Here is a 12,716-nt window from a genome sequence, read left to right on the forward strand (position 1 = left end):
GTACATTGCAGTAAACTGTGCAACATAAGCTCATAAATATATTGCATGCTTGCTTTTGTAAGTTGTGATGCCGCATACAGGCTAAGCGAAATTACAACACTGGTCACACAAGCTTGTAGCAATAAATCGTTTTATTGAGAGTCAATTGATCTATGTTTCGTACAGCAGTGAAAACATGCAGCTCGCACAGCAGTGAAACTATGCATGCATCAGTGTTCATGTAAAACCAAGGTACGCACTACGCACAGCTCCAACGCAGATGCCCGGAGCACCGAAGCTGTCCAGCGCTGGCTGATATATTCATCGCACTGCACGAAACCTTCGCTGCAGTAAGTAAAGGCATACCACTTACGTCCCAGCGCTTGTGCAGCTCAAGATTTTGCAACAACTCGTTGACAGTATTCGGCAAATTTTCTGCAATTGATATCAACATATTTGCGTGCCTTTTACAAGCAGTGCCGCGAGACAGTTTGTTTGCTGGTGTGCACTAGCAACTAAAGGTCGTCACTTTCCAATTTTTTATGCTTTTTGCACTTTGCATCTGAATGCCTGAAATTGAATGAGGAATGTTTTTATGCTTACCATTCCGAAGTCTTACAAACGAAATTGTCGAAAAAAAGGCTTAGTTCAGTTTTGTTACCTAGTGGCCAGGAGCGCTGTCGTCGTTTCGATGGTGGCGACTCCTCACTCTGTGGCCGTGAAGCTTGCAACATGCCATGGGCCTGCCCATAGTCTATAGACTTCTGCGGTGCACACCACATAGTCTAATAGAGGGGTTAAAATCGTTAAGGAATAACAGAAGTCGTAATACTTTGGGGGGGGGGGGGTTAGGTTTATTTCCAACACAAAAAGTTGGGGGTTCCCCAGGCAAAAAAGCTGTTGAAAAACAGCTTGAAGAGACCTGGGGGACCGTTTAGGCAGCAGCGAATAAAAAGTATAACTAACATGACATGATACAACTTATACAGCTTGACAAGATATAATAGCATCGGTACATAGCAAAGTAAATATAAGAAGGTACAAGAAAAATGCACAAATACAGCGAAATGAATGTAACAGGGCAATACATCAGAAATAAATTGCACCCATATAACTAGGATAACTGCACATACCGAAAATGCAAACGTTTGAACGTATAAAAAAATGCAATGCAAGAACAGTGGTGCAGTGACAGTTAATGAGGTTATGCTGTAACGGCTGCACAGTCATTTAGTAGGAAAAGTCTCATTTGTTTTTAAATCTGAGGAATGGGATATCAAAATTTATTTGTAAAGATACACGATTTATTAGTGCAGGTATCTGATAAGTGAGGGCTGACCTTCCGTAGTGCGTACGTGTTCTTGGGTTTGGTGTCTGTGTATTACGTAGTGGATAACGTCCTGATGTTGCATGTGCCACGTCTATCAGATCAAGTTTCTGTATGTTCTGGAGGAGTTTATAATCGTATAATTTGGTTGCTTTGAGCAAATTATACTTAACAAATAAAGAATTTGTGGGTAAGTCTTTTGGCTCACCAAAATAGTCCTCGAAAAGTCTGAGCACTTTCTTTTGCATTGTTTTCAGTTTGTAGTAATTAGTAGTTGTTGTGGTACCCCAAACAAGCGTGCAATAAGATAAGCGGGAGTAGAAATGCGCGTAATATATCGCCTTTTTTTAGATGTAAAGGAATTAAATGGGATAGTTTAAATCTTCACTTCACTTTCACTTCACTTTATTCCCTTAAAGACCCCCGAGGGGGTATTACATAAGGGGTGGGTTAACAAATAAACTTCTGTTATTTTTTTTTATTGACACGGGTTTTCATTGCAAAAGACGTGCAGACAGTTGGTCGAAAAATGTTGATGGACAGGAAATGGCCACGGCGTCGTGGGAAATATCATTCCAGTCTTTTGCAGTCCGTACAAAAAAGGACATAGAAAAAGTGGTCGTTCTAATGCATGGACGGGCAGCTTGAAGTGGATGTCTAGTGCGGTGAGATATGCGGGCTGGTGGAACAATGTAGGGATGACGGATTGGGCTGTGAAAAATTTTCTGAAACAGGCAGGGGCTGGAAATGCGACGGCGAACGTCAAGGTTTAAAAGAGCAGATTCTTTTTTGAGGGATGATACACTAATATTATACGAATACGAACAATGAATGAACCTAGTAGCACGGTTTGGAACTGCCTCAAGTGAGTCGATGAGATATGCTTGGTGTGGGTTCCAGATTGCAGAGGCATATTCCAATTTAGAGCGAATAAGGGATTTGTAGGCCTGTAACTTGACGTCCTGCGGGGCTTGCCGAATGTGACGTTTCAGAAAACTTAGGGGTTTGTTTGCAGATGATATAATGTTGGTAACATGCAGGCGCCAGTTAAGATCATTGCACAGGGTGACACTGAGATACTTATATGATTGCACGTGTTCGAGGGCGACGTTAGCGATCGAGTAAGGAAACAAAGAGGGGTTGCTACGGCGGTGGAAAGAGACTGTTTTACATTTGTTAGGGTTAAGTTTCATAAGCCAGCTTTCACACCAGTCCTGCACGTGGTTAAGGTCATCTTGAATAGCGGTTTGATCTGTCGGGTTAGTGATTGAGTGATAGATTATACAGTCGTCTGCAAACAAACGGATACTGGAGGAGACATGTGAAGCTAAATCATTAATATAAATAGGAAGAGGGCCAAGAATGGAGCCTTGGGGGACACCTGATGTTACTGGAAGGGGGTTAGAGGGCACGTCATCAATTGAAATAAACTGGGAGCGGTTAGTTAGAAATTCCTCAATCCAAGCTAAAACGTCGGGGTGTATATTTAAAGATCTAAGTTTCATTAGCAGTCGCTTATGAGGTACCTTGTCGAACACTTTCGAGAAATCCAAAAATATTACGTCAGTCGGCAGGTTAGTATGAAGACTTGTGTGCAGATCCTAGACAAAAAGGGCTAATTGGGTTTCGCAAGAGTAACCCTCACGGAACCCGTGCTGGGCAGGATGGAAGCAGTTATTGGCATCAAGAAAGTGAATGATTTGGGTGTAGATGACGTGTTCCAAGATTTTACAGGGTACGCTTGTTAGAGAGATTGGGCGATAATTTAGGGGGCTGTTTTTGTTACCTGATTTGAATACCGGAGTGACCATCCCCACCTTCCAGTCGTCTGGTAAGATGCCTGTGTGAAGTCACTGTGAGAATAATAATGACAAAATCACTGAAGAAATAGATTTCGTGTTTCTAAGAACTTTAGCATTGATATCGTCCACACCTGCTCATGAAGCCAGAATTAAATTTTTCGATAACAGACAATACACCCAATGGAATAAATGTGATAGGCGACATAAAAGACTGGATACAATTCGGTAACGCAGGAAACGGTATGTAGGTTTTGTTGGTAAAAACAGATGAAAAGGCAGCATTGAAAAGTTCAACGAAGTCAGTGGTACTCATATCATCGCCAGCTTCATTTTTCAATGTAACCGTGTGGGATTCCTGGAGGTTAATGATTTTCCAAAATTTCCTGGGATTATTGGTTAGAATCTTGGGTAAATCTGTGTGAATAAACGAGTGTTTTGTGCTGCGTATGGCGAGGAAATACGCTTTTTCGTCCGCGTAGTATTTATCCCAGTTCTGAGTTATAGGTATTATCTTGGCAGCCCGAAATAATCGTTTCTTCTTATTACATAGTTTTTTCAGGGTTTTTCTGAACCATGGTTTCTGACAAGATGCGCAAAATGTGGTTTTCGGTATGTACTTTGTTGCAGTTCCCATATTTTGTTTTTGAAAATCGTCCAGTTGTCTTTTACTGATCTGTTTCGAAAGTCTGCTTCAAAGTTTGGAAAAAAATTTTGAAGTTCGTTATTTATTGCCTCGTAGTTTCCTTTATCATACAGACTGATAGTTTTAGGATGAGGCTTGCGGGACAAGTGGTCGAAATTCAAGACAGTGTATTACCTTGTGATCGCTGATTTCACGAAGGTATGTAAGTGACGATAAACTTTCGGAATGCGTTGTTAGAATCAAGTCTACTATATTGGCTGAGTTGTTTGTCACGCGGGTTGGCTCCGATACCAGCTGGATGAGATTAAAGTTTAAGCAGATGTTTACAAACTCTTTTGTTTCAACACTGCTCCCTGCCAAAGCGACGTGGTCTCTCCAGTCAATATCGAGATAGTTAAAATCGCCAAAAAGTAGGACATGCGCGTTGGGTTGTTTAACAGTGAGGTAGTTCAGTATGTTGTTGAATTCCTCAGGAAAGTCTGGACTGCTTTGTGGGGGACGGTAGCACACTCCAAGCAGCAGAGTTACTGGCGTAGAACGAATACGAAGCCATAATATTTTAATGTCAGATGTAATGTCGACAACTGAGCACGATATTGACTTGCTAGTGGCGATTAAAACACCTCCCCCTCGAGCCTCTTTGCGGTCGTTCCGAAAAACGTCAAAATTCGGGAGATCAGCCAGGATTTCATTGTCCGTAACGTCACTTGACAGCCACGTTTCGGTGAGGACGAGTATATTGCTGTCGGATGACAAAACAAGATTAGATAATTGCTCACGCTTAGAAAGAAAGCTACGGGCGTTAGTGTAGATTACGGATGTGGAAATATTTGGTCGTAATCAATTGCATGGGCGGTGTGACGGTTGGCATTGCTTTTGGGATCGCTACACCATTCCTTTGATGGATTGTGACATTTCATCGAAGACGTACCGCTTGGAGCCAAGGAATAACGTTTTGTAGGGGCATGAAAAAGCGATGTATTTGCTCCTGATTGATTTGTGGGGTTTAACGTCCCCAAACCACCATTTGATTATGAGAGACGCCGTAGTGAAGGGCTCCGGAAATTTTGACCACCTGGGATGTATTTGCTCCTAGCGAAGGCAATGAGGTGTTTCCGTGCATTTTGGACGGAACGAGAGAAATCTTGGCCTATTGCGTAACTTGTGCCTTTCAGTTTTTTGCCGTTAGAAAGAACCGTTTCTTTAGTTTTAAACGATGTGAATTTTACAATGGCCGGGTGGTGCTGGCCAGGCTTGTGACGATTGAGCCGGTGTGCCCTTTCAACATCTTTCGTGTCAATTTTATCGTTAAGTGTTCGCTGCAGAGGCTTACAATTAGTTCTTCGGACTCAGAGAAAGTTTCAGAGTGGTTAGTATCCGGGAGACCATAGAATATTAGGTTGTTCTGTCGCGAGCAGTTTTCCGCATCGTCAAACCTGGCCTCTAGGTTTGAATGTGATGAGCTGTAGCGCCTGCACTGGTCTCTAGCGCCGTTATTTGTGTTTGAATGGTTGAGAGGCTTTGGTATTGTTTTTCCAGCTGCGTTATTCTATTACTTAGGTCACTGATAGTTTTTTCTGTAGTATTCAATTGTGTTATTAGGTCTTGCACCTCGGAAAGAAGCTTAGCCTGCCCAGAAGATATATTTTTTGGTTCAGCGAGAATGACAGCACTATCGTTAGGGGGCCCTGGATTGCTCGCCTTGTCCCCAGACAGTAACAGCAATAAACAGTGTATGACATCAATGCATTCGAAGGCCATGCATACACAACACTGCGGGCTTGGCAGCTGTACCAGACAGTAATTGCTTGATTTTTTGGAGAATAGCGAGCTTTGTCTACTAACCTGCATGGCGAACAGGAGCGGGTTACAGGACTGTTTCGTGGCACAGCCACTGAGCCCACAGAGCGGCGCGCCGGGATGCTGCCGCTTTATAGCTGTTGCTGATGTCGATGAAGATGAAATTTGTGATGTCTGCAGAATCCATACTTCCTCGGGTGGGGGCGCCGCTTGACAGGCCAGAATGTTGGGGTTGGAGGCGCATTGGGTACTCGTACCCGCGATGGTGTCGAGCCACAGAGGCTCGCGGGCTGCTGGTCCGTCAGTCGTGGCACCGAGATAAGCCGAGGAGAGTAGATGGATGACGAGCGTATAGATTACACCTGCATGGCGAACAGGAGTGGGTTACAGGACTGTTTCGTGGCACAGCCACCGAGCCCACCCAGCCAACGAGTCCACCCGTGCTCGGTGGCTGTGTGGGCTCGGTGGCTTATACCGATGGCTCTGCTTAGCTATATTATACCGACGGCTCTGCTTAGCTCTGAAGTGAGTTTATTGATGTGTGTATTCCACGACATGCTTTCTTCAAACCATACGTCTAAAAATTTCTGAGATTTTACGCGCTCTAAGACGGTGCCCTGATACGTTAGCGTAAGCTCTGTGTCACAGGGCTTATTAACGAACTTAAAGAGGACGTAATTAGATTTCTTTTTATTTAGGGATAGTTTATTAGCGTGAAACCAACCATCGAATTGCACAAGATATTCGTTTATCACTTTCTGAAGCTGAGTGAGTGTGTGCGCTGAAAAAAAGATGTTGGTGCCGTCAGCATACATTACTATCTTGGGAGAGTTAGGAATATTAACTATGTCATTAACGTACAATATAAATAGCAAGGGTCCAAGAATCGACCACTGGGGCACTCCTTGTTTTATCGTGATTGTAGGGCAGGTAACATCTCCAATTTTGACACACTGATTTCTGCAAAAAAGACAATTCTTTAAAAGATCTAGGGCGATGCCGCGAATGCCATAGTCATTAAGTTTCAGTAGCAGAATGTCGTGATTAACACAATCGAACACTTTCCTTAGATCAATGAAAAGACCTACACTGTAGAGTTTATTTTCATTGCCATGTAGTATTTTATCCTTTACATGTAACAAAGCTAACTCAGTGCTTTCCTTTTTCTGGAAACCGTATTGTGAATCGTTTATGATTGGGTGCTTATTTATGAAATTACCAAGACGCGTGTTGATGACATTTTCGAATACTTCAGATAACACAGGTAGCACCGAAATGGGTCTGTAATTACTTATATTACCAACAGCACCTCCCTTATGTATCGGGCATATGCGAGCAAGCTTCAGATCGGAGGGGAAGAGAACAGTTTCAAGCATTCTGTTAATAATATGTGTTAATGGTGAAGATATAAGAGCAGCAACGTATTTAATGGGTAAGACACTTAGCTCATGAATTCCTGCCGAAACATTGTTTCTGATGTTTCTCACTAATTTTTCTACCTCTTGTGGACTTGTAAGGAATAAACTAATTGAGTGTAGTAACCTTTTGCGTTTATGTGTAGTTACATGACAACTTTCAAAACTGAGATTTGTTTGAAATTCACCAACGTTAGTAAACTATTCATTCATTTCTGTGAGTGCTTCCAATTCCGTTTTGCCATAGGCATAAGCTGCAATGTTAATACGACGTTTTACTTTCGAGTTGTTTGATAATTAATTTACTTCGTTCCACAGCTTTCTGGGTTCAATAAGTATAGTAGCAAAAAGCTTTTGATAGTAGCAGGTCTTAGCCTTTTTCAAATCGGCGTTTAACTTGTTACGGTATCTTTTAAATTCGCTAAGAAGAGCAGCGTAGCGTGTCTGTACAAATGCATGATGCATTCTGTTTTTATGTTTTATTCTTTTGTACAAACATCGACTAACCCAATGCTTGCGAAATTTTTTTTCCTGCGGAATGGAACAAGTGGGAAGTGTCGGTCATAGATAACCTTAAGTGCCTCATTGAAAAGACTGCATGCTTTATCAGGGTCTTTTTCTGCGTAAACGAAAGTCCACTGTGTGGCTTTCAGCGCATGATGAAATTCGTTAACCTAATCCGAGTTCATTCTACGATAACACGGTTTTTCGCTTGAGTCGCGCCTGTCACTATCAAGCGGCAAAAATGTGAAGATAGGCAGGTGATCGCTTACATCAAGTCATAATATACCACTGGTGCAAGTTTGACTGGGGGTGTTTGTGATACTTGCATCGAGCAAAGTGGCCTTGTTGGTGGTAAGACGTGTAGGTTGTGTGATGACATTGGAAGAGGCAAACGAGTCTAAAAGAGCTTTCAGTTGCTCACATGATGCATCCCCACTGAGCATGTCAACATTTACATCACCCATAATAAGGAATGAACTACGCATAACATGGAGTTTGCGCAGAAGCTTTTCCATATAAATAAAAAAATTCACACTTAAACCCAATGGGAGGTCGGTAAACAGCTGCAACTATTACATTTTGCACACACATTGTAAGACACTCTATATCAGGCGTGATACAGATTACGTCGTTGATAACTTCATGACTGAGGGTATCTTTAACATACATACTGATCCCACCACCCTGATTCAAAGAGCGAACAATGCCATTATGAACATAACTCGCGAACTGTGGTCGGCTACCTTTCGGAGTCAGCCAAGATCCCGTAAAACACGAAACATGAAATTTACTCTCAAAACGGTTGAGAAACTGGCTGATGTCATGCATTTTGTTTCTTATGCTGCGAGCATTTAAATGAAATGCAGCAAACTGTTCAGACAACGCTTTGAAGATGCACAAGAGATAATCTTGGTCATAATATTGACAATCTGGAACATTGGCCATCCTAGGGTAATTAAAAACAGCCCAAGTACTCGGAGTTCATTCACTAATGCATCTTATCTATATCTTCCCGACATCAGATTCCGAGTCTCTCCGATGTCTCCGATTTTCGCGCGAAGATTTTCCCTCCTTGCGTCCAGACGAATCGCCAGCCAACTTCCCGTTTATTTGCCACTGCAGCACCAAGCAACTGTTTACCCTGACGAGTTAAGTTTTCATTTACAAAGATTGTTGCTGAGCTCTTGAGACTAATTTTTATAGCCGAGGGCCTCACTTCTCTAGCTTTCATGAGAACAGCATTCCGCTGGTCGCGTCGCACAAAACGTACAACAATGCCCCTAGTTCCTTCCTTAAACTTGGCAGCTGGGGCAGCGTACCGAGCGTATCCGTAACGCTTCCACTTGTTTCTTCAGGGCCTTCCGGAGCAAGCGCGACAGTCTGCCTGAAAGTTCGTGGCCAAGCTACGTAACCGCTGCATCTTTCCTGCGTTGCTGCACCGCTCTGGAAAAAGGCCAGCCTGTACAGTACCACGTGGCGTTTACGTCACACCCTGGTATCGGATAAAAGGACGCCGGGCCACTGCGACGGACACTTGGCAGCTGGGGCAGCGTACCGAGCGTATCCGTAACGCTTCCACTTGTTTCTTCAGGGCCTTCCGGAGCAAGCGCGACAGTCTGCCTGAAAGTTCGTGGCCAAGCTACGTAACCGCTGCATCTTTCCTGCGTTGCTGCACCGCTCTGGAAAAAGGCCAGCCTGTACAGTACCACGTGGCGTTTACGTCACACCCTGGTATCGGATAAAAGGACGCCGGGCCACTGCGACGGACACTTGGCAGCTGGGGCAGCGTACCGAGCGTATCCGTAACGCTTCCACTTGTTTCTTCAGGTTGGAACTTTCTCGATTTTTAGTGCACTCCTTCAATTTGTATTTTGCTGTCCCTTGCTGCCACTACAACTGTTGTTGCGTGTTATTTACCAACATTGACGATGTCAGGAGAACTTGATGCCCTGAAGCGTGATTTTCGTAAAGAATTGAGGGAGATGAAAACTAGTATGGATTTCATCAACAAAGAGTTTGAGTCTCTGAAAAATGAATGCACTGAACTAAGAAAGGAAAATGCCACTCTCAGAGCAACGCAGGAAGCGCTCCTGCAAGAAGTTGAAGCATTGAAGAAGAAAGCCCATGAAAATGCATTGAGTATTACAGCGCAGGAACAATACTCTAGAAATAAGAATATCGAAGTCAAAGGGGTTCCGCAGGTAGCAAACGAGAGCCTTGAAGGCATACTCAGCAAAGTGGGCGATCTGATAGGTGAACCAATAAGGAAAGATGACATTGAAGTTTGCCACCGGTTGCCTACGCGGAGTGCCGATTCTGACCCTAACATTTTAGTCGTTTTCAACAACCGTGCTAAGCGAGATGCTATCGTCGAAAGGGCCAGAAAAAGTAGGTTCACTGCAGCAGACATCGGCTACACGAAAAAGCAGCCGGTCTATATTAATGAGCACCTCTGCCCGCGGCTGAAGAAGCTGCTTGGGATGACCATAGCAAAAAAACGGGAACTGAACTGGCGCTTTGCGTGGGCCAAAGGTGGCAAAGTTTTCGCGCGGCAAACGGAAACATCACGCATTGTGCGGATTGCATGTGAAATTGACCTAGAAAAAATGGTCGACCAAACGCCTACTAGCTAATTGCACACTTGTGAGTGCCACTTTCTGCATTTTACTTCGTTGTTGTGATAAATTATGCTTTATAAACTGGATATTTCGAACCATGGCGACTATCTGAAATTTTTACACTTAAATGCGCAGTCCGCGAGGAATAAATACGACGAGTTGACTTTGTTTTTTGATGCATTTTCTTTTAACTTCGATGTAATAATGTTATCAGAAACTTGGTACAAATATGCTGACGACGTACTTAGCGTTCCCGGATATCAAACTTTCTTCTTAAACAGACCTACACGTCGTGGTGGAGGCGTGCTGCAGCTGGTATCGAATGAGCTGTCATGCACGATGCTACCAGAATTCTGCCTTATAGCGCCAGACTATGAAGTTTTAAGCGTGCAATGTAAAAAATATGTTTTCGTTGTTTTATACCGCCCGCCAAACGGAAATATCGACGCATGCCTTCTTTTTCTCGAAAGGCTGCTAAGTTTCATCTGCCTAAACGACCTGTACCTCGCGATAGGTGGTGACTTCAACGTTAACCTTTTGCAAAATACCAAATGCGCGCGTGATCTACAACTTATTTTTCAGTCATTTCATTGTAGAAATGTGATAACAACACCTACGCGCCTTAGCAGCACTTCCGATAGCCTCCTTGACCTTTTTATAACAAACTGCACTATCGAAGACACGAAAGCAGGTACTATCGTAGCTGACATGGGTGATCATTTGCCAATCTATATGTTCTGTCCATTCAGTGCATCTTCTGGGGGTGCTCGTCACTCCAAGACTTTTCTTGTCCAGGAAATAAACTATAAAACGCTAAGCATGTTCCGTAACGAAATTGGAAACGTAGATTGGACAACCGTGTTTCACTGTAATGACCCTGATAGAGCATATAGCACGTTCCTACACATTTTGAAAGGTATCTATGAGAAGTGTTTTAAGTTTAGAACCGTACAAAAATGTGCGAAAGGTCGCAAACCTTGGCTTAATAACGAGTGCGCAGTCATGATACGCAAAAAGAACTTACTATATAATAATTTTGTCAAAACAAGGGACCCATGTGAGTTTGCGGCATTCAAGAAATATCGCAACCAGGTAACAAAGTTCTTGAGACATACTAAAAAAGTTTATTTTGAAAACCTTTTCAGTCAAATAAGTAGTCGGAGCGACTTGCTTTGGCGCGAAATTAACCAGTTGTTAAACCGCAACAACCGCCAGATTGCCGAGCTTGAGCTAATACATAATCACAGGGTCATAAAAGGCGTAGAACTTGCAGATCAGTTTAACGATTATTTTACTAGTCTGGAAAAAAGCGATTTTAATATTGCCGCGACTGAATTTTTAGGTCCGCGCAATGCATACACAGCTTTTTTTGCGCCCACAACTTCCGATGAAGTCTTCCAAACTTTTATGTCCTTAAAAAATAGCAAAGCACGTGACATAAACGGGTTACAGATAAGACCGATAAAGTTTGTGGCTGACATCTTATCACCTGCACTTACTCACATTTTTAATCTTTCAATATGTGCCGGAATCTTTCCTCAGGAAATGCAATGCGCGAAAGTTAGCGTCATTTTCAAATCTGGTGACAGAAATGTATTCTCGAATTATCGGCCAGTGTCTGTTCTCCCTGTTATATCAAAAGGATTGGAAAAAATTATTTGCAAAAGAATAACGGCTTTCTGCGATAAACACTCGATTATAACAGCGCAACAGTACGGTTTCCGTGAAGGAATGTCAACAGAACTTGCCCTACTAACACAAAAAGAGTTAATCTTGAACAGTTTTGAAAATAAACAATTTATGTTGGGTATCTTTGTTGACTATTCTAAGGCGTTTGACCGCCTGAATCACCGCACTTTATTTACAAAACTAGAACATTACGGATTTCGTGGCACTCCTCTTGAGTTAATAATTTCGTATCTAAAGCACAGAAGGCAATGCGTTGCCATCATGTCAGAACAATCTACACTACAAAAAATAACTCAAGGAGTACCGCAAGGTAGCATACTGGGGCCCATACTATTCAACATTTATATCAATGATATAACAAATATTTCTAATGACGCTGACTTCATAGTTTATGCAGATGACACCAGCATTTTCTTGAGATCAAGTGACATAAGTACTCTCTCGGTCATCTCTAACAGTGCACTGAAATGCTTAGCCGAATGGAGCTTCGTTAATTCATTAAAACTGAATACAGCAAAAACTAAGGCGGTCCTTTTCACCCCGCCGCAACGACATGATCTTAAAGATTTCAGATTGGAGCTTGGATCTGCTCGCATAGAACTTGCATCAAACGTCAAAACCTTGGGAGTTGTTTTTAACAATCATCTCATTTGGAATGATCATGTTGATCACATTGCCACCCGTTTAGCGAAAGCCTGTGGGGTGCTCTGTAGACTGCGCTATACTTTACCGAGGAGCGTTAAACGCATGATTTATAACGCCCTATTTTCCCCTCACTTAACGTATTGTCAGATAGTATGGGGGTGACACTACAAAAGTCAATTTACATAGGTTGAGTGTGCTTCAGAAAAGAGCAGTTCGTCACATAGCAAATGTTCAGTATGATGCCAATACTGGAGAACTATTTTCCACCCTTAAGATCTGCCCCCTCGAAAATTT

The 12,716-nt window shown here is 42.8% G+C and overlaps 1 long non-coding RNA gene across 1 annotated transcript in view; it reads left to right on the forward strand.

Moving 5' to 3' along the window:
- The first annotated feature begins 8,773 nt into the window (after positions 1–8,773).
- The window catches only part of LOC142796323 (uncharacterized), a 32,116-nt gene continuing 28,173 nt past the window's right edge, over positions 8,774–12,716 (forward strand). Inside the window, exon 1 of the long non-coding RNA XR_012893743.1 lies at positions 8,774–9,297. This is a non-coding gene — a long non-coding RNA (uncharacterized LOC142796323). The remainder of the gene's footprint in view (positions 9,298–12,716) is intronic.

The sequence above is a fragment of the Rhipicephalus microplus genome, chromosome 2 (genome assembly GCF_043290135.1).
Source record: "Rhipicephalus microplus isolate Deutch F79 chromosome 2, USDA_Rmic, whole genome shotgun sequence".
Taxonomy (NCBI): Eukaryota; Metazoa; Arthropoda; class Arachnida; order Ixodida; family Ixodidae; genus Rhipicephalus; species Rhipicephalus microplus.